At 35.6% G+C, this 19,256-nt stretch overlaps 1 long non-coding RNA gene across 1 annotated transcript in view; it reads left to right on the top strand.

The window, feature by feature from the left end:
* LOC119082779 overlaps positions 1-19,256 on the top strand; it is a 322,328-nt gene that overhangs the window by 95,396 nt on the left and 207,676 nt on the right. The window contains exon 3 of the long non-coding RNA XR_005088711.1: positions 16,019-16,025. This is a non-coding gene — a long non-coding RNA (uncharacterized LOC119082779). The remainder of the gene's footprint in view (positions 1-16,018; positions 16,026-19,256) is intronic.

Raw genomic sequence — 19,256 nt, 5'->3', positions numbered from 1 at the left:
AGCTATTTTAAGGGAAAAAAGTTGCAACTCTTGGAAAGCCTTAAAAAACTACAGCAAAACACTTGGGAGGTATGGGTGACGTTGGCCACTTTATCTTTTTTGACTTGATTAACATGATAACGAATTGAGGAACTTGTATTTAAATGGGGGAATCGTCGCAAAACTACAATTAATCGTGAAATATGGTGGTTAATCACCGATTTACAGTGCGTATTCATAAAAGTCATGTTGCCGATTAACCATGATAATCACAAAAGAGTGGTTTTCCTCTCGGGTAGTGACCTATACTAGCATTTGATAACATTTCGAATCAATTAAACTCTCATTTTAAGCTTTCTTTCGGTCTTCTTTGTTTCACACCACTTAATTATCATTGAACTCTGTATACAGAAATGCACATTCGAAACCGACTTTCTTAAGAATTTCCTGCTTAAAATATGGTTATCGCTTCATTAAAAATATTTTTCGCAATTCCGGTCCATAATCATCACCTTTCCATGCATCCATTTAATGTCGTTTTGAAGGTATTTATTTCACAGTGCGTTTTTGGTTATTTTTTCGCACTTGGGCTTTTTCACATTTTTTTCGCACGCTACATAGCTCAGTACCTTTAAGAAAGACTAAATTTTATAAATAAAAACTTTGCACAGACCGGGATTTGAACATCCAACACCAAAATTCTTCCAAACACCAAGCAACGACCATAGCCATTCGGCTACAGAGTCACACAATTGTATCTGCCACGGTAGGTATGCCGGTATTTTTTCGCACACGACGTCTTGTCGACCTCGGCTTCGCCTCGGATCGCCAATCGACATCTAGTGCGAAAAAATACCTTCATACCTACCTTGGTAGATAAATAACTATTTCGCAATTCCGGTCCATAATCATCACCTTTCCATGCATCCATTTAATGTCGTTTTGAAGGTATTTATTTCACAGTGCGTTATTGATTATTTTTTCGCACTTGGGCTTTTTCACATTTTTTTCGCACGCTACATAGCTCAGTACCTTTAAGAAAGACTAAATTTTATAAATAAAAACTCTGCACAGACCAGGATTTGAACATCCAACACCAAAATTCTTTTAAACACCAAGCAACGACCATAGCCATTCGGCTACAGAGTCACACAATTATACAGAACGTATTGTTGAAGCGTACATACTAAGCATTGACTACTTGATTTTATTTAGCGCGTCTCTATACATCACATTGCAATGTGTATATAGTGCAGGTTGCTTGATCGTTCGAATGAATTCATGTTTGCATGTGAATGTTTGGTAGAAATTTTGGTAATATTTTGCATTGGAAAGGTGATTATGGCCCGAAATTGCGAAAAACGTTGTATCTACCACGGTAGGTATGCCGGTATTTTTTCGCGCACGACGTCTTGTCGACCTCGGCTTCGCCTCGGATCGACAATCGACATCTAGTGCGAAAAAATACCTTCATACCTACCTTGGTAGATAAATAACTATTTCACAAACTGTATGCACGGAAAAAAAAGAAATATTCAATACCAATTTAATGTAAAAAATTGGTATCGAATATATAAATATTTGTGGCGAATATATTAGATAAACATTTGTAGCAAATAATTAACTATATTCGTTACAAATATATAAATATTTGTCCGAAATATATTTAATTATTTGCCACAAATATTTTTTTAATAATTCGTCATAAATAATTAAATATATTTGTAACAAATATTTACATATTTGTAACAAATATTTACATATTTGCTACAAATATTTATATATTTGTAACGAATATATTTTGAAATAATTTGTCACAAATAATTAAATATAATTGTGACAAGCAAATTACCTGAAATTTTGTGACAAATATAAATATATTTGTCACAACTATAAATATATTTCTAGCAAACAATTCTTTCCAAATCTTTTTTTTCCGTGTGCTCCAGTAATTGATGTTTTTGTCTGAAGTGATTCCCTTTGTTTATAGAAATATTACTGATTACAACAGAAAAATAGAACGTTTCACCCAGTAATATAGACGGTTTGTTCGACATTGGAAAAGTATGTATTTTAAGAAGGTGCGAAGAGCCAAGAAGAAACTATTCACAGATTGTGCAAATAGTCTCTATATAATACAATAGCGAATAGTACTCCTTCAATTTTCAACTTATAATCGTTTGATAACATATCGCCCAAAACCACTTACAGTGAAGGTGTGACCCAAGTCCTTTTGTCCACTTACAAAAGAACTGACATCGGTGGGGGTGACGCTTACAGCTTTGTTACGCAAAAAGTATCACACATGGCAGACAATGAGGAAAATGCAAACAGCTGATTGAAAAATTTGTTATTAAAAACCACAGACCGATCCAAAACAAATTTAGAAAGAAAATTATACCAAAAAAAACTTTGCGTCACAAATTGGCAGATGTTTCGGCCTTCCTCCGTTTGAATTCCATTCTTTCAGAAAATATTTTCCCTAATTTAACCATTCCTTTTAATTCCTTTTCCTAGCTTAAAACGGTCATAGCTCAGAAATTGTAAGATGTTATGAAAATTCCTTCAAATTAGTTTCTTAGAATTACGTCCTTGACACACCCTGAAAAGTTTAGCCAAATCAAAGCGCACCTAGCAGGGTAATAAAGGTTTTACCACGTCAAATAGAGTAGTTTTTTGGTGGCGGGACATTTCCACACCGTCAATATCGTCAGGAACGATATTATCGTTTTTTGGACGATACTATCGTCTAAAAAACGATACTATCGTCTAAAAAACGATAATATCGCTCAAAAAATTTTCATCCAGGACGATAATATCGTCTAAATTGAAAAATTCTAAAATATTGTCTGGTATCGTTTTATTGTCGATATTATCGTTCTAGAAAATCTAATGGATATTTTCGTTTTCTGTACGATAATATCGTCCAAAACGATAATATCGTCCTGGGCGATATTATCGTTTTCTTAAACGATAGTATCGTCCTGGACGATACTATCGTTTAAAAAAACGATAATATCGCCCAGGACGATATTATCGTTTAGTTTTGGGTCCCTAAATAATTCATCTTTTTACGAAATGAATACCAACTTTGATTGTACATAAAAAGCGTTTTAACACGCCGAGCGATCCGGCCTATTGCCCCGGAGCGAAGCGGAGGGCCGCAATGCGAGCCGGGCGCCGGAACGGTGTCGGAACTTAGGAGTTAAATTTTTTTTTCTCACATCGTCTCATAATTAGTCTGTGTAATTTTCCCAGGACGATATTATCGTCTAGAATTTTATTTTAAATAAATTAAAAACGATATTATCGTCCTGGACGATATTATCGTCTCAAATTAAAAAAAATAAATTAATTAAAAACGATATTATCGTCTCAAAAATTATCGACCAGGACGATAATATCGTCCAAAATAACGATAAATTTGTTCGGAAAAAGAAAATAATATCGTCCAGCGGATATTTTCATCCAGGACGATATTATCGTCAAAAAAACGATATTATCGTTTTTTCAACGATTATATCGTTTTTTAGACGATAGTATCATCAAAAAAATGATAGTATCGTCCAAAAAAAACGATATTATCGTTAAAAAAATCGTTTTTTAAACGATAATATCGTCAAGAAAACGATAATATCGTCCTGAAAATATTTTAAAATTTATAATTTTAGACGATATTATCGTCCTGGATGAAATTTTTTTGGACGATAATATCGTTTTTTGGACGATAGTATCGTCTAAAAAACGATACTATCGTTTTTTGGACGATACTATCGTCTAAAAAACGATAATATCGTTCCTGACGATATTGACCGTGTAGTTATGTCGCCTCATCTAGTTTTTTTTATACCAATAATACCATTAGCAGCCTTAATGGTAATTTTGCAATGACATTATGAAAAAAGGTACTTCGATTAAAGTACTACTTTATTTTTTTCTACTACCCTGCTAGGTGCTTTGCCAAATCGTGCTAGTAGTTCAAAAGTTTCAATAAAGTTTCATTAAAGTGACATAGTAAATTTATGAAAATCTGTCTATTTTGGATGAATTCTAAAGGGTCAGTTTATGATTCACTAAAAATAGACAGATTTATGTCACAAACGTAGGGCCATGATATACACATTTCTTCGATACAACATCTTCTCACTGGAACTATTAAGGCTGAAAATTGCTTTAACCGATATCGTAAAGAAAAGTTACTAATGCAAATTATAACTTACTATAGTGATCAGTGCTCAGAGCACCTCGACCGCCTCACCGTTGAAATTGATTGTATTTTTTTAAACTTCATCTCAAATCGCGTGTACCTAACATTAATTTGTCATCAAATAAAAAAAAAATCTTTTATCATTTCATCTATCGGCGTTGAGACATCTCTCCAACGACAACTCAATAAAGTGCAAAACGATTTGTGTAACAAGCATTGCACAATATAATATCATCTCTATCACTTTGTTACTTTTTAACGGGAGGCAATCGAGAAATTTATTTCATTTTCGACTAAGTGTTTTTTGTCCTTCGTATAAATCTGAACGTCTCAACTACACACTCACATAACAACCCGTGAAGATTTACTTTTTGCTTTCCTGCTAATGGCCATTATCCATCTTAATAACGAATAACGTTCAGCCTCCATACCCTTTTTACGTTCCGAAATAGACGTAGAAATATTTTCCAATGAATAAAGTTTCCCCGAGCAGAGACAATGTTCCGGTTTTTCTCGTATATATACATAACTGAAGGCTATAAGGTGGATATTGTCGAAACGCAGCTCTGTTATTCCGAAGTTTTTGGTACTTAAATGAGAGTAAAATCTTTCATTTAATAACGTGGAGTTAGTAAATTTAAAAATTTCATTAATATGTCCTTGAGTGAATGCTCTTGATCAGATATTATTTATCGTTTCGCATTTTATTGCAGCATTTTCAACTCACGTTTTACTTTTTTCTTCTGATTTGATAAAACAGTAAAGAATGGTGTTGCTCACAAGGCGACAAGGCCAATATTTATTTCAACCTTATTCATCCACTGATAAAAAAATTTCGTCAACATACGTCCAGTAAGTATGAAATGGCTGGCAGAGAGCTTCATTTCTGCCTCACTTCGGATATGTATATTCCAACGTCTGACATGTATATCGTACATGTTCGACGTATAAACATACGAGTGACACGTACAGTATGTGTGATTATACGTCGGACATGTACGATATACATGTCAGACGTTGGAATATACATATCCGAAGTAAGGCAGAAATGAAGCTGTCTGCCAACCATTTCATACATACTGGACGTATGTTGACGAAATTTTTTTTATCAGTGTCCATTGTCGACAGTAACGACAAGAAGATGTACGGCCTCCACTTGATATCAAAATGAGTGAAGTACAAGATTCTGTATCAATAACAAGGTAATGCTTTGAACCAACGCTCTTCAATCTATTAATGACATCTGCGAAATAGAGTCCGAATTATTTTTACAATGCCAAAATGCGCTGTTTAAAACTAACCTAGTAGCAGATTTAAACATTCAGTAATTGTACATCTTCTTCCTTCAGTAATAGATCTATCCCACAAAAACCTCAAAGAGGAAAAGGTGACGCTAGTGGAGTAAAAATTAAACTTCCAAAACATTTGGTATCGGTTTTGGTGACGCATTCTGCGCCTCAACGTAATCAATTTTCACCAAGAAAATTTTAACAAAAAAATATGTCAACGAGAAGTTTACCGATGAGATTTTACAACGAAAGTTTTACAAAAAAAATGCGTCACAAGTGGCAGATGCTGAGGAAACCCCTCATACGACAATAATCATCTGCCACTTTGTGACGCATTTTTTTGTAAAACTTTCGTTGTAAAATCTCATCGGTAAACTTCTAGTCGACATATTTTCTTGTCAAAATTTTCTTGGTGAAAATTGATTACGTTGAGGCGCAGAATGCGTCACCAAAACTGATATCAAATGTTTTGGAAGTTTAATTTTTACTACACTAGCGTCACCTTTTCCTCTTTGAGGTTTTTGTGGGATATCAGTTGTTTTGGAAGTTTTGGGTAATACATAGAGTTAAGCAAGCTCTACAAGTGACAATTTATCCCAAGTCTACTCTACATACCGTACAATTACAGTGGGCTTTTTTTGGTTCGGAACATTTTGAGACATTTTCGAATTTTAACAGTCATCGATGTTCCCAGTCAATTAAGTTGTTTCCACTTATGATATTTTGCGCCAAGTTATCATACACTGGAAACCACTTAATGCACTGGGTGCGTCGATGGACATTAAAACTCTGATAAATGATCTAAAATTGTGTTTTCTTAAGTTGAACATGCAGTATCGCCGAAAATATTTCAAAAATATGAAATTTCAAGATAACCGCCGTATTCTTGAAATGTCGATAAAAGTTTTCCACCAACGAAACTGTACAAATGATACTTTATCCCAACTCTCTACATGCCGTACAGCAGGAAATATCTCAAAAATACGAAATTTCAAGATGGCCGCCATTTTTTGGAAATATCGATAAAAGTTTTCCACCAACGAAACTGTACAAACAATACTTTATCCCAACTCTCTACATGCCGTATAGCCGAAAATATCTCTAAAATCCGAAATTTCAAAATGGCCGTCATTTTCTTGAAATATCGAAAAAAGATTTACACCAACGAAACTGTACAAGTGACACTTTATCCCAACTCTCTACATTCCGTATAGCCGGAAATATCTCAAAAATACGAAATTTCAAGATGGCCGCCATTTTCTGGAAATATCGATAAAAGTTTTCCACCAACGAAACTGTACAAGCGACACTTTATCCTAACTCTCTACATGCCGTACAGCAGGAAATATCTCAAAAATACGAAATTTCAAGATGGCCGCCATTTTTTGGAAATATCGATAAAAGTTTTCCACCAACGAAACTGTACAAACGATACTTTATCCCAACTCTCTACATGCCGTATAGCCGAAAATATCTCTAAAATCCGAAATTTCAAAATGGCCGTCATTTTCTTGAAATATCGAAAAAAGATTTACACCAACGAAACTGTACAAGTGACACTTTATCCCAACTCTCTACATGCCGTATAGCCGGAAATATCTCAAAAATACGAAATTTCAAGATGGCCGCCATTTTCTGGAAATATCGATAAAAGTTTTCCACCAACGAAACTGCACAAGCGACACTTTATCCTAACTCTCTACATGCCGTACAGCAGGAAATATCTCAAAAATACGAAATTTCAAGATGGCCGACATGATCTGAAATATCGAAAAAAGTCTTCCGTCAACGAAACTGTACAAGCGACACTTTATCCTAACTCTCTATAGCCGAAAATATCTAAAAAATACGAAATTTCAAGATGGCCGCTATTTTCTTGAAATGCCGGAAAAAGTTATCCGTCAACGAAACTCTATGATTATCAATTTACTGCAACTGTGTATGTGCCATATAGGCCTAAATATAAATACAAAAAATTCAAAGAATTTCCAAGATGGCTGCTTTCCACCATTTTGTTGGACATTCTAACCCTAAAACAAATTCCACATTGAAACCTGAAACCTGAAATTCCAAAATGATCCAAAAATTTTGCGAACAAACAAATTTTTCAAATTCATAATTTCGCGCACATTTTATATGAAGCACGGCAACACTGATCTACTACACAATCATTATAATAGAAATGTAGCTGTCATATTTTTGTCATATGAATGAAATAATGGCTTTCATATAAGTGTGTTTTAAGTGTGTTTTTTGGAAATGTGCATGAAAATGTTTTAATTAAATTTACAGAAATTAAGTAAAAAACTTCAATAAAATTTATTGATTTGCCGATGAAAAAGTGTTAAGATTGAATTAATATAAGTTTTGGCAAAAGTGCGAGCGCAGTTTTCGCAAACAGATGTAGTGGTTCGATACGTATATCAAATCCACATGAAACATTTCGATTAACTCGAATATGGAAAATGTGCTGAAAATGTGTGAAGATGATTCATTTCAAGTGGTTTTCAAGTGGTGTTTTCTCCGGATGTGGACCACTGTTTTTAATGATCTATAGCTCGTTGAACTCGTATTGACGAGCACTTTCGTTTGAACATAATTTTTTTTTGATTTGGTTCAGGTTGGAAAAGTTAAAATGTTCGCCTATATATAGGTTCCTTAGTCTCCCGTTGGTTGTTTTCTTTTCTTAGGGAGTCGACTAGCGTCACGAACCTCCGCTATCGCTTCGGTTCATGATCTTGCTAATCTACTAAAAGTGTTTGTTAATATTACAATTAAAAGGGCCGATTGAATTTCAGATAAAATTTTCGTTTTCATTCAGCATCACGATTTCGTTGACTTTGCCGATGTCCACGAAATCGATTCCAAATTAATATGCAATCATCTGAACAACACAATGAAGGAGGGTGATGAAAAAACGAGATAGTGTTTAATCTGATTGACTTGTCTTCCAAATGAAAACTGCCTCACAGTTAAGAGTTCCAGTTAAGTTTAAGTGCTAGTTTGGTGATATCAACGAAATTATCGCGAATCATTAACTTTAGCTAACACTAAATTTCTTTTCCTTTTTACAATAAGCTGTCCGAAGTTACAATAGTCTTTACTGGTAATTTTGCAATCACCAAGGACTGTCAATCCCTCCCAATGACACAATGGAAGCTAACCAGTTAATTCGAGATCATTTATATTTTTCCATTATTGTTTCACACCCTTATCGAACATCAATCAACCACTCACTTTTCTAGTAAAAACCTAACAAGACACATGCCCAACTGTACGGACCCGAGTTAACTGAATCAAAATGTAATATATATTGAAATTATCATCATTTTTCTGTGGTAGAGGTATCCGTTAAAAGAGAAAAATTCAGAAATGGATGATGTGTGCATGCGGCCGTACACGTGCCTTGTAAATAGTCAAATATTTATCAAACCATGCCCATATTGCTAAAATATTAAAATTCATGGCACCTTCTGTAATTCAAGAAAAAAAAATGTTTTTTTTATTAAAATTCTGATAATAATTTTGATATTTAAAATGTGTACGCTTCCAGATTAGGATTAGTTTATTTGTTGACGTTGCTTTTGTTTGTTATTGCTGTTACTTACGTTTCACCGTAGGTCAGAAAGTAAACATGCGTTGAAGGGGTGGTAAAAGTTGTAATAATTTTGTTTGGCGCTTTTTTATCTCGATATTTCTACAGTAAATCGAAATGGGTGCAAATATTTTGGGAAGTGATAAAAATGAACGCTGTGTAGGTGGGGGACTTTCCCTCTAAATTTTAAACATTTTCCACTAAGTGAAAGTGGTTCACAAAAAATCATTTAGATGGATTCTTTTGAATTTCGACTGACCGAAATCGGCGCTATTTTTTCAGGGACTTTTTTTTTATAAATAAAAAATTTGATGATAAACGGCCGAAAATATGAACTCCGGAAAATTTCTCAGAATCGATGGAACCTCGATGAACTTTGGCGAGGGCTGCGGCCTCACTAACGACATTATTTGATTAAATTATTATTTATTATGAATGTGGTGGACCTCAGATTTACAGCGATACTCATATGTAGTAGTTTGGCGGGGTGGAACACACAGTTTTTATCTGTTAAATGGTCACGTGCCAAACTACTACCAATATGTATCGCTGTAAATCTGAGGTCCTCCACATTCATATTAAATAATAATTTAATCTAATAATTTCGTTAGTGAGGCTGCAGCCCTTCGCCAAAGTTCATCGAGGTTCCATCGATTCTTAGAAATTTTCCGGTTGTCATATTTTCGGCCGTTTATCATCAAATTTTTTGAAGGTTATATTTGCCCCGGGAGTGCTCGACCTCAGATTTTCAACGAACCTACACACGTCCGTGTCCTCGCCACGTTACGGAAATTAAATCCGAACCACGAAACCCCATTTTTCGACTTTTGGCCACTTACAACCAGCCAGGTATGGAAGAACAAAAATATTTGAGACTGGTTTTGGGGCCTAGACACCAAGGTCTGACTAGGCATATATAAAAAAGTCCCGGAAAAATAGCGCCCTCTTATGTGTAGTAGTGCGATCGAAATACAGTGCTGGCATATATTAATGAGAGATATATACGAAATGTAGAAGAAAAACATAGGTTAAAATCTTATGTGTTGGTAGTACCGAATTTGAGCTAGTTAGCTGTCAAAATTGTACGAGACGATGGTGTAGCGATGCGCTGAAGCGCTGTAGGAGCTACAAAGTCTCATTACATTTTGATAGCTAGTTTTTTTGTTCCACGAATATTTAACTTTGTCGTATATATCTCTTTCATATATGGTGCTGGTGGGGTATATTAATAGCTTTGATAACAGCTCGAGTTGACAGTTCTAACGGTTTTTGCACAAAACTTAAAAACGAAAATTTTTGATCATTCATAAAACGTAGCGCTTTTTCAGTGCTGCCATCAAAATTAAATAATTCAAGAAGTACGTGACTTGCGAAATATACGCGACCTGGGAAATTAAAACTATGTCCAGTCCATATACCCCTTAGGTGGGAGTGTAAAACATAGTTTTAACTTCACGGAACGCGTATTTATTTAGGAATGTTTTTTTATTTTAAGATAAGCGAAAAAAGACTGCTCAAATTGCACAGCCAGTAAAAAATCGATCTTTTCAAAAAACAGAAATTACAATAAATAAAAATCGTCCACTCTATTCCTTCCCAACGTTCCAAGAATACATGCTGCGTTTCCTCTTTGAATAGCAATTGAAATTCTTTGCAATAAGTAATCTGTTGAACGCAGGGCCTAATATTTGAGAATAAATTCTCAAATTCTCAATATTCTCAAATATTCTCAATATTCTCAAATATTCTCAATATTCTCAAATATTGTCAAAATCTTGAAATGAAAAAAAAAACTGTAGATTCAGTAGTAGATTCAGGTTCGTGCTTCATGAATGCTTTAAAAAAATCCCGATTTTAATACCCCTGGGCCAGTTCGGAAAATTCAGGGCCGGTATCTATTTCTGATATCGAGGAGAACACGTGAATAACTGATGCCCACACTCTTCTACCGCTGTTTTGCGCGATTGCTGTCGATTCATAGTTTATTATTTAGTCAGACCGGAAACCGCCCTACCGCGATTCACCACAGCGTTATCGAGATTAGAAGATAGCGGGCATCAGTTACTCACGTGTTCTCCCCCTTGTTCTCCCCGATATCAGAAATAAATATTGACTATACATTTTCCCTAACTGGCCCAGGGGTACAGAGTAAAAGAATCACTTCCCGCTCATCTCTAATCCAGCAGTTAGAAACGATCATCATGCATTTTGGTATTAAAATCGGGATTTTTTCATGAATCACGAACCTGCTTCCACTAAGATTTAATACATTTATTTTTCATTTGAAGATTATTATTTGAGAATATTTAACAATATTGAGAGTTAGAGAGGATGTGTTCTTCTAAGATTGAAGAAATAAAGGTGATGGGATGTGCGAGAGTTTGAAGTTGATGGATGTCCATCCGGCTTTGTGCGTTTTTAGGAAATCTTTAGGAAGCTGTAGGTTTAACTATTTGTTGCATACTTCTAAGGCATTTTCTATGAATGCTTATTTGAAGTAGGTAGATGAAGTTTTTCGTTCGACGCTTGAGGCGATTGCTAATGTTAGGCTGTTAGATTTTTCTTGGGATCAGGCTACCCTGCCGTTAGCTCAAGGTGGATTAGGTATTCTGAAAGTTGAGGAATTGGCACTTCCTGTGTATCTGTCGTCTGTGTATTCGACGTCTAGTCTGTCTGATGATATTTTGAGTAGGTTTGATATTAAGGTGGTCGATGATAGTGTTTTGGGATTAGTAAGTTCGATTCCTAGTGAATGTGTTCCAGGTAGTGATGATGAGAGGAAGGTGGATGATTGCTTGCGTCATCTACTAAAGAATCTTCAAAGTGGCTGCAAGTTGCCCCGTCGAGTCAGCTAGGTTTGCTATTAGATAACAATGCTGCGAGGATTGCTGTTGGTCTACGTTTAGGATCCCAATTATGCGAGGAGTATAGGTGTGTCTGTGCTGAGTTAGTTAAAAAGGACGGTTTGCATGGCTTATCATGCAAGGTTAAGACAGGGATAACGCCGCGACATGATTCTTATGCTTTTTTCTGCTGCAGATGTTCCAACATTGTTACAGTCACCAGGAATTTCTAGAGATGACAGTAAAGACCTGATGGAATGACTCTAATTCCGTGGAGTCATGGTAAATCTCTTTTATGGGATGTGACATTGTGTGATACTTAATCATTATAGAAAACTTAAAGAAAATTACTTATTCACCCCGCTTGCTTTTGAATCTTTAGGTTGCATGGGTCCAGAAACAAAAAATTTGTTGCGAAATTAGGATCGTTGATCGCAAAGAATTTCAATTGCTATTCAAAGAGGAAACGCAGCATGTGTTCTTGGAACATTGGGAAGGAATAGAGTGGACGATTTTATTTATTGTAATTTCTGTTGATGAAAAGATCGATTTTTTACTGGCTGTGCAATTTCAGCAGTCTTTTTTTCGCTTATCTAAAAATAAAAAGAATATTGATAATATTTGAGAATAAATATTATGCCCTAGAAGAAGTTGTACAGAGTGGGTCTCGATATACTCTACCTTCTGGAACGCCAGCCAAAGCTAGGAAAATTTTAGACTTGTGGTCGTTCACACATAACGCACATAAAAGTAGCGCTGGGAGAGGAAGAATTGCTCAATTTTAATGAGATACAAAGGGAATTCAAGACATTTTGTGATGAAGACCCCTGTGCCATACACTGTCAAAGGCTTTTTAATTTTTTCCCTAATAAATTCTTAATGAATTCCGTAGCGACGATTTCATCGGATCCATGTTGCTCTAAACTTTTTAATGAGAATAAACCGAAGTTCGGATATGACACATTATTTTTTACCTAGTTCGAGAATTAATTCTCAATATTATCAAAATTCTCAAATATTCTCAAAATTCTCAAAATTCTCAAAATTCTCAAATATTCTCAAAATTCTCAAATATTCTCAAAATTCTCAAAATTCTCAAATATTCTCAAAAATCTCAATATTCTCAAAAGCTGTTCTCAAATATTAGGCCCTGGTTGAACGCTTTTCCCCTGATGCTTTTTTCATCAAAGATCCTAATTTCGTGACAAATTTCTTTGTTTTTCTGGGCCCATGCGACCTAAAGATTCAAAAGCAAGCGGGGTGGAATTAATTTTGATGACAGCACTGAAAAAGCCCTTCGTAATTTACGAATGATCTCATTGTAGGAACACTGGTGAGACTATCTGCCGAAAATACAGTGAGATTCAACATAAAGATTGTAAACTTTTTCGTTTCGGATTCAGTTGGTGCCTGGTCGTTTGCTCTGTGTGTATAGATTTGTGTCTAGATGTGATTGCAGCGGTTGTGTCGAGAAGTACCACATTGCGATATTTTCGTGCACAAAAAATATATTTTTTCTATTTTTTCCACTTGCTTTCATACCACCCACCACGACGCCCAACAAAAGTTTTCGCATAAAAACTACTTCGGATGCACTATCCTGTTTATATTGTAGGTAGTTTGTTACGCATTGTGTTCGATCGAGTTATAATTTTCTCTGTTAAGTCAATGGCAGTGTATAAGCTTTGCTAAAATAGGTTAGACTCGAAACCGGAACGTGTACAAGATTTATGGCGTGTGATACGTAACGCCGTTATATAGCTGGAAAAGACAATGCTAACGCTATAATGAGAGTTCATTCAAACTGGAATTCTTCTTCGAGCGTCAAAAAGCGAAACAGTGATTTTGATAAAACCCCCGCTATTATCCCGAAGCTAACAGAAATGGCTGGTGGAAAGTTTTCATAAATCCACAAATAAATTCTTTCCAACATAAATCATAAATAAATGTGATTTAAATCCCGGGCTTTGTGCATAAATGCACATTTTGGTGCAAACGAAATTTATATCTGCCTAGCGAATATTTCACACAAACTGAAAAGTTATGCTGTTTATATATGGAGACGATGTAAGAGCTCGTAACATGAACCCAACATTAGATATGTGAGATTTCTTAATGTATTTCTAAAATCCAAAACATAGCCTTTGTTTGGTGCTGGTATTTTGCTTATGTGCATGTTTCTGGCATTCTATTACCGCAAAACACATTACGGATGACAAAATATAAAACATTCGCCATTATATGTACAGGGGGGGTTCATGTTATGGGAATATGTTACAGTTTTGTTGTTGTGACTCGAGTCATGCAATGTGCAATGTTTTCAACATAACAGGAATATCCTAACAATGTCTTCACCTTTTCAAACAGGTGAAGCGAGTGTTGTGCCGCAATAACATTTCTGTTGAATTATAAAAATTCAATTCCTGTAATGTTGTGCATACAGATCAAAGAGGCATTTTCTTTTTTTGCAACCTGCAACCCATTGTGAGTTCGATACATATTCACAGAATATGTCATTTTCTGTTTGTGTACCCGGAGTCGAAGACTCGTTCCTCAATAAAACGGAGGAAAAATTTGTTTTCCTTTCCCACAATGGAAAGCCATTTGATGCATTTATGAAGCGATTCCCTTGAGTCATATTTCTTTTAGCACAACACCATCCATCCATTTTATAGTGTATAGCGTTCACTCTCAGTAAAAGTACACAATTCATGTGTACACAGCTCGCAATATAAATGCAGCGCCCATGTAACATTGAATGATATGACTGGTATATGCTTACATCATCGTATGTATACGTATATAATGTCCTCGCCACTATCAAGTTGAGGGGATAAAACGAGATATTAAAAGGAGGGTAAATATCCGCTTCGGATTCATATTACATCAATCAAGTTAAGTTTGTTTTAGATCAAATAACTTCTCTTTTATGGAAACCGTTTATTCTTCCATTATTTGTTTCAATTCCGTTATATCGTTGTCTCCCAGCTTGTCTGCTATTTACCATTGCTGAATCGAAGATGGGGGGGACAAAAAAAGGTTGAAGGAAAATTAACACAATTAGTAGATTTCGTGACCTCTAAAAATCTGTTGCGACAAACGTACACAGCATCACATAAATCAGGTTACACAAACGATTTGAAATACAAATTCCGATTTGCCACAGAGAATTTAAATTTGATATTGAACCGTATCCATTTTTCGAGAATGTCCAGCAATCTGAAACATTCAATTCGAATCGATTGCTTCGAAACGCTTATAGAATCTAATTGGTCTAATTCAGAATGTTTCTATCATTGGATTTTGATTCTCATTTATCATTCAGAGCACGAAAATATAAAACACCCAACGAATGTATGAAAGTAACAACCAACGCATTCATTAAACCTGCAAGGTTAAGTGTTAGCTCTTGGGTAACGATTTGTTAAAGTTTTGAGATCTATTTGGAACGGCCCAGACATCCAAACGGATCGAAATGCGATATTAAACATTGCAACAGAATTTTATGAGAATTTGTTTTCTTCAGCAAGACAGAGTCCAACGGAAGAAACCGAAGATAGACCAATAATAAGCAACGTGGGATCGGAGGATATGCCCGACATAACTGTTGATGAAGTCAAGGCCGCAGTAGCCGAGATGAAAAACAAAAAGTCTCCCGGAGAAGATGGTGTTCCAGTGGAAGCCATTAAACTGGGTGGAGACTCCTTATTAAAGGCAATCACGGCTTTGTTTAATCAATGTCTCCAATGGGAAGAAGTCCCAGAAGTCTGGGAAAATGCGGTAATTACATTGCTGCATAAAAAAGGAGACATAACAAAGCTGGAAAATTACCGGCCCATAAGCCTATTGTCAACACTCTACAAGTTGTTTATGAAAATCATTACGAAGAGGAACACTAACAAGTTCGACTTCTACCAACCTGTTGATCAAGCTGCTTTCAGATCTGGTTTCAGCACAAACGACCATTTGCAGGTGATGAGAACGCTTATTGAGAAGTGTCGTGAATACAAAATCGACATAGTCTTGCTATTCATAGACTTCGAAAAGGCTTTCGATTCAGTGGAAACATGGTCGATATTGGACGCATTAGACGAATGTAGAGTAGACTCAAGGTACTCCAACACAATTCGATATGTGTACAAAAATGCTACTTCATGTATAAAACTTCATAAGAGCACGGAGAAATTCAGAATCGGCCGAGGTGTAAGGCAGGGTGACACTATTTCACCGAAATTATTCACGGCGATTCTGCAGAGTATTTTTAAGAAGTTAAACTGGAGTAAAATGGGAATAAAGATAAATGGAGAGTACCTGAGCAATCTCCGCTTCGCTGATGACATTGTACCGATAGCAGCGAATCTAGGTCAGGCTCAGCTTATGCTACAACAGTTAAGTGAAGAGGCAAGCAAAGTTGGCCTCAAGATGAACTTATCGAAAACAAAAGTCATGACCAACATCGGGGACGATAGAGAAATCAAAATTGGTGACACTGTCATTGAACGAGTCGACAGCTATGTATATCTAGGACATAAAATGAAGTTGGGTCTGGACAACCAGACTGCAGAAATAAGACGTAGGATTGGTCTTGCATGGGCAGCGTTCGGAAAACTCAGACTAATTTTCAAAAGCAAAATGAATAATAGTCTGAAACGCAAAGTTTTCGACACTTGTGTCCTTCCAGTGCTCACTTATGGATCGGTAACGTTAACTTTAACGAAAGCATCCGAAGATAAATTGAGAGTGACACAAAGAGCCATGGAACGGAGTATGCTTGGAATAACACTCAGAGACAGAATGACGAATCAATGGATTCGACAACAAACCAGGGTCGTTGATGTCATGGAAAGAATAGCATCTCTGAAATGGAGCTGGGCGGGACATATTGCAAGAAGGACAGACGAACATTGGACCAAAAAGATCATGAACTGGCGACCATATAAAAGACAAGCTATAGGTAGACCACCAGAGAGATGGACAAACGGAATTAAGAATATTGCAGGTACAAACTGGCAACAAATGGCAATGGATCGTACGAAATGGAAAGAAGTTGGAGAGGCCTACATCCAGCAGTGGATAGAAACAGGCTGAAAAAGAAGAAGAAGAAGAAGACAATTCTTAAATATCTAAAAATTCTTAAATTTATTAATTTTGAAGAATAACGGAACCCTTACTTACCAATTAGGAAAGCAGGTTTTGGCATTCTACTCTGCTAAATCAACTACAATCCGATAAAATTCGGAGATCTACCTCTGAAGAATCATTTTTAGTGCGTCCGCTAAGGCTGGGAAATACATTAGGATCGTGCAAATTGAGGTAAAATTGTTTTTATGATTTCATTATGATCTGTCAGGGGCAACTCCAGCAGCTCACTCGTTCCGCCTGGAGCTGCCGTTATGTCACTTTGACTTCACTGAATTTTCATGCCCATTTCCAAACAGATATCGATGTGGAAATAGTTCTAAAATATCCTTTTTTTTATAATAATTTTTTTGCTGACAAAAAATCCAAAATGGCCGAAAAAAAATGGCGGAAGTTGAAGGTCCATTTTTTTCTGCTTAAGAGTGATATCGCCAAGACTTCAGGTGATTGGGGAACAAGCGGTCTCCGATTTTAATGAGTGATAGCTCATTCGATTCGTCGTATAATTCTAGCGAACACGTATCTGCCATTTTTTTGAAAAAAAATTTACCTTCTGTGAAAAATTTTCAAAAGTGAGGACATGTCAGAGGGTAACGAAAACAGTTTTTTTAAAATAACTCAAGAAACAATTATTTTAAATTATTGTAATGATGTACGAATGTCGGCCTTGGAAAGACCTACAGGTAGAGTATACGCACAGCTTGGTGCGAGTATATCCGCGAGAGTTATTACTAATCCGCCTAATGAAAAATCATGGCAAAATATGTCGTATTTCCTAGCTTGGTACGAAAAATACTATCTATCTAAAATAAACAATGATGTGAAATCACTTTAGAATCTTTAATTTTTACTCATACTTTTAGAAGAGATTTTTCAATTCTAATTTAGATTAAACCGTCTAATTGACTGCAGTTTTGTTTAAAGTGATTTCACATCGCACATCATTGTTTATTTTAGATAAATAGTATTTTTCGTACCAAGCTAGGAAATACGACATATTTTGCCATGATTTTTCATTAAGAAATGTCAGTTTTTCCCGAACTATATCGTGCAGGAATAGTTATTTACGTATATGTTGTGGACGGTATATTTTAGGCAATTTCGACATAGCGAAGCGTATAAGGAAACAGAATAGTAGACTATATGAAATTATTCCCGTAGAAGCGTTCCAGACGCTGTTTCAGCAGTTGGGCGTACAGAAAGAAGGAAAAAATCTGCATTTTGGCACCAACTTTTTTTTACAAGACTTCGGTAGGCTTGCAGCACAAAAGTACTGGTTTTATTTATATGTGGGACGATAGTGGGTGAGGCCAGCTACACACCCCATCCTCAGTTCCGCGGAACATAGAAGCTGCAGAGAAGGCGGACTCTCCGAACATTCACTATATTATTAGTAATAACTCTCGCGGATATACTCGCACCAAGCTGTGCGTATACTCTACCTGTAGGTCTTTCCAAGGCCGACATTCGTACAACATTAATATAATTTAAAATAATTTTTTCTTGAGTTATTGTCGAAAAACTGTTTTCGGTACCCTCTGACATGTGTTCACTTTTGAACACTTTTCACAGAAAGTAAATTTTTTTATAGAAAAAGTGAAAGATACGTGTTTCCTAGAATTAAAAGGCGAATCCAACGAGCTATCACTCATTCAAATCGGAGACCGCTTGTTCCCAAAGTTACAAAAATCACCTGAAGTTTTGGCGATATCACTCTTAAAACCTTGAAATCCCATCGAAATACTAAAAAATCCCAAAAAAAAAAATTTCGGGAAGTTTGTAGCCAATTCAAAATATTATACTTAAATAATTTTTTATGCATGAAGATTGCAAGTTACTTGACAATGAAATTGAAATTTGGAAATAAAATTTTTGTTTTACGCATCTTCATGCATATAAAATAATTTGTTATTTTTTTTTAATTATTTCGTTTTTAAATGGCGTGTAATGGTAAAATAAGTAAATCCTGCACATTTTTTTATTTTCGAAAAATGTCTAGAATGTCCAGAATACGAAAAAAAAACGAAATATCTCGGCGAACTTTGAACCACCCTGTAGCGCACTCAGTTTATTTTAAAAGTGCACTCTAGGCGGGACATCTCTTGAAGTTTTTGACCGATTTAAATTTTTTTTAAACGTAAAGAATAGGATTTTGAATTGGCTACAAACTTCCCGAAGAAAGTTTTCGGTATTCTTAAGTATTT

This window comes from Bradysia coprophila, unplaced genomic scaffold, assembly GCF_014529535.1.
Source record: "Bradysia coprophila strain Holo2 unplaced genomic scaffold, BU_Bcop_v1 contig_476, whole genome shotgun sequence".
NCBI lineage: Eukaryota > Metazoa > Arthropoda > Insecta > Diptera > Sciaridae > Bradysia > Bradysia coprophila.
The sequence above is the reverse complement of the archived record's forward strand: the minus strand, read 5'-3'. Positions and strand labels throughout refer to the sequence as shown.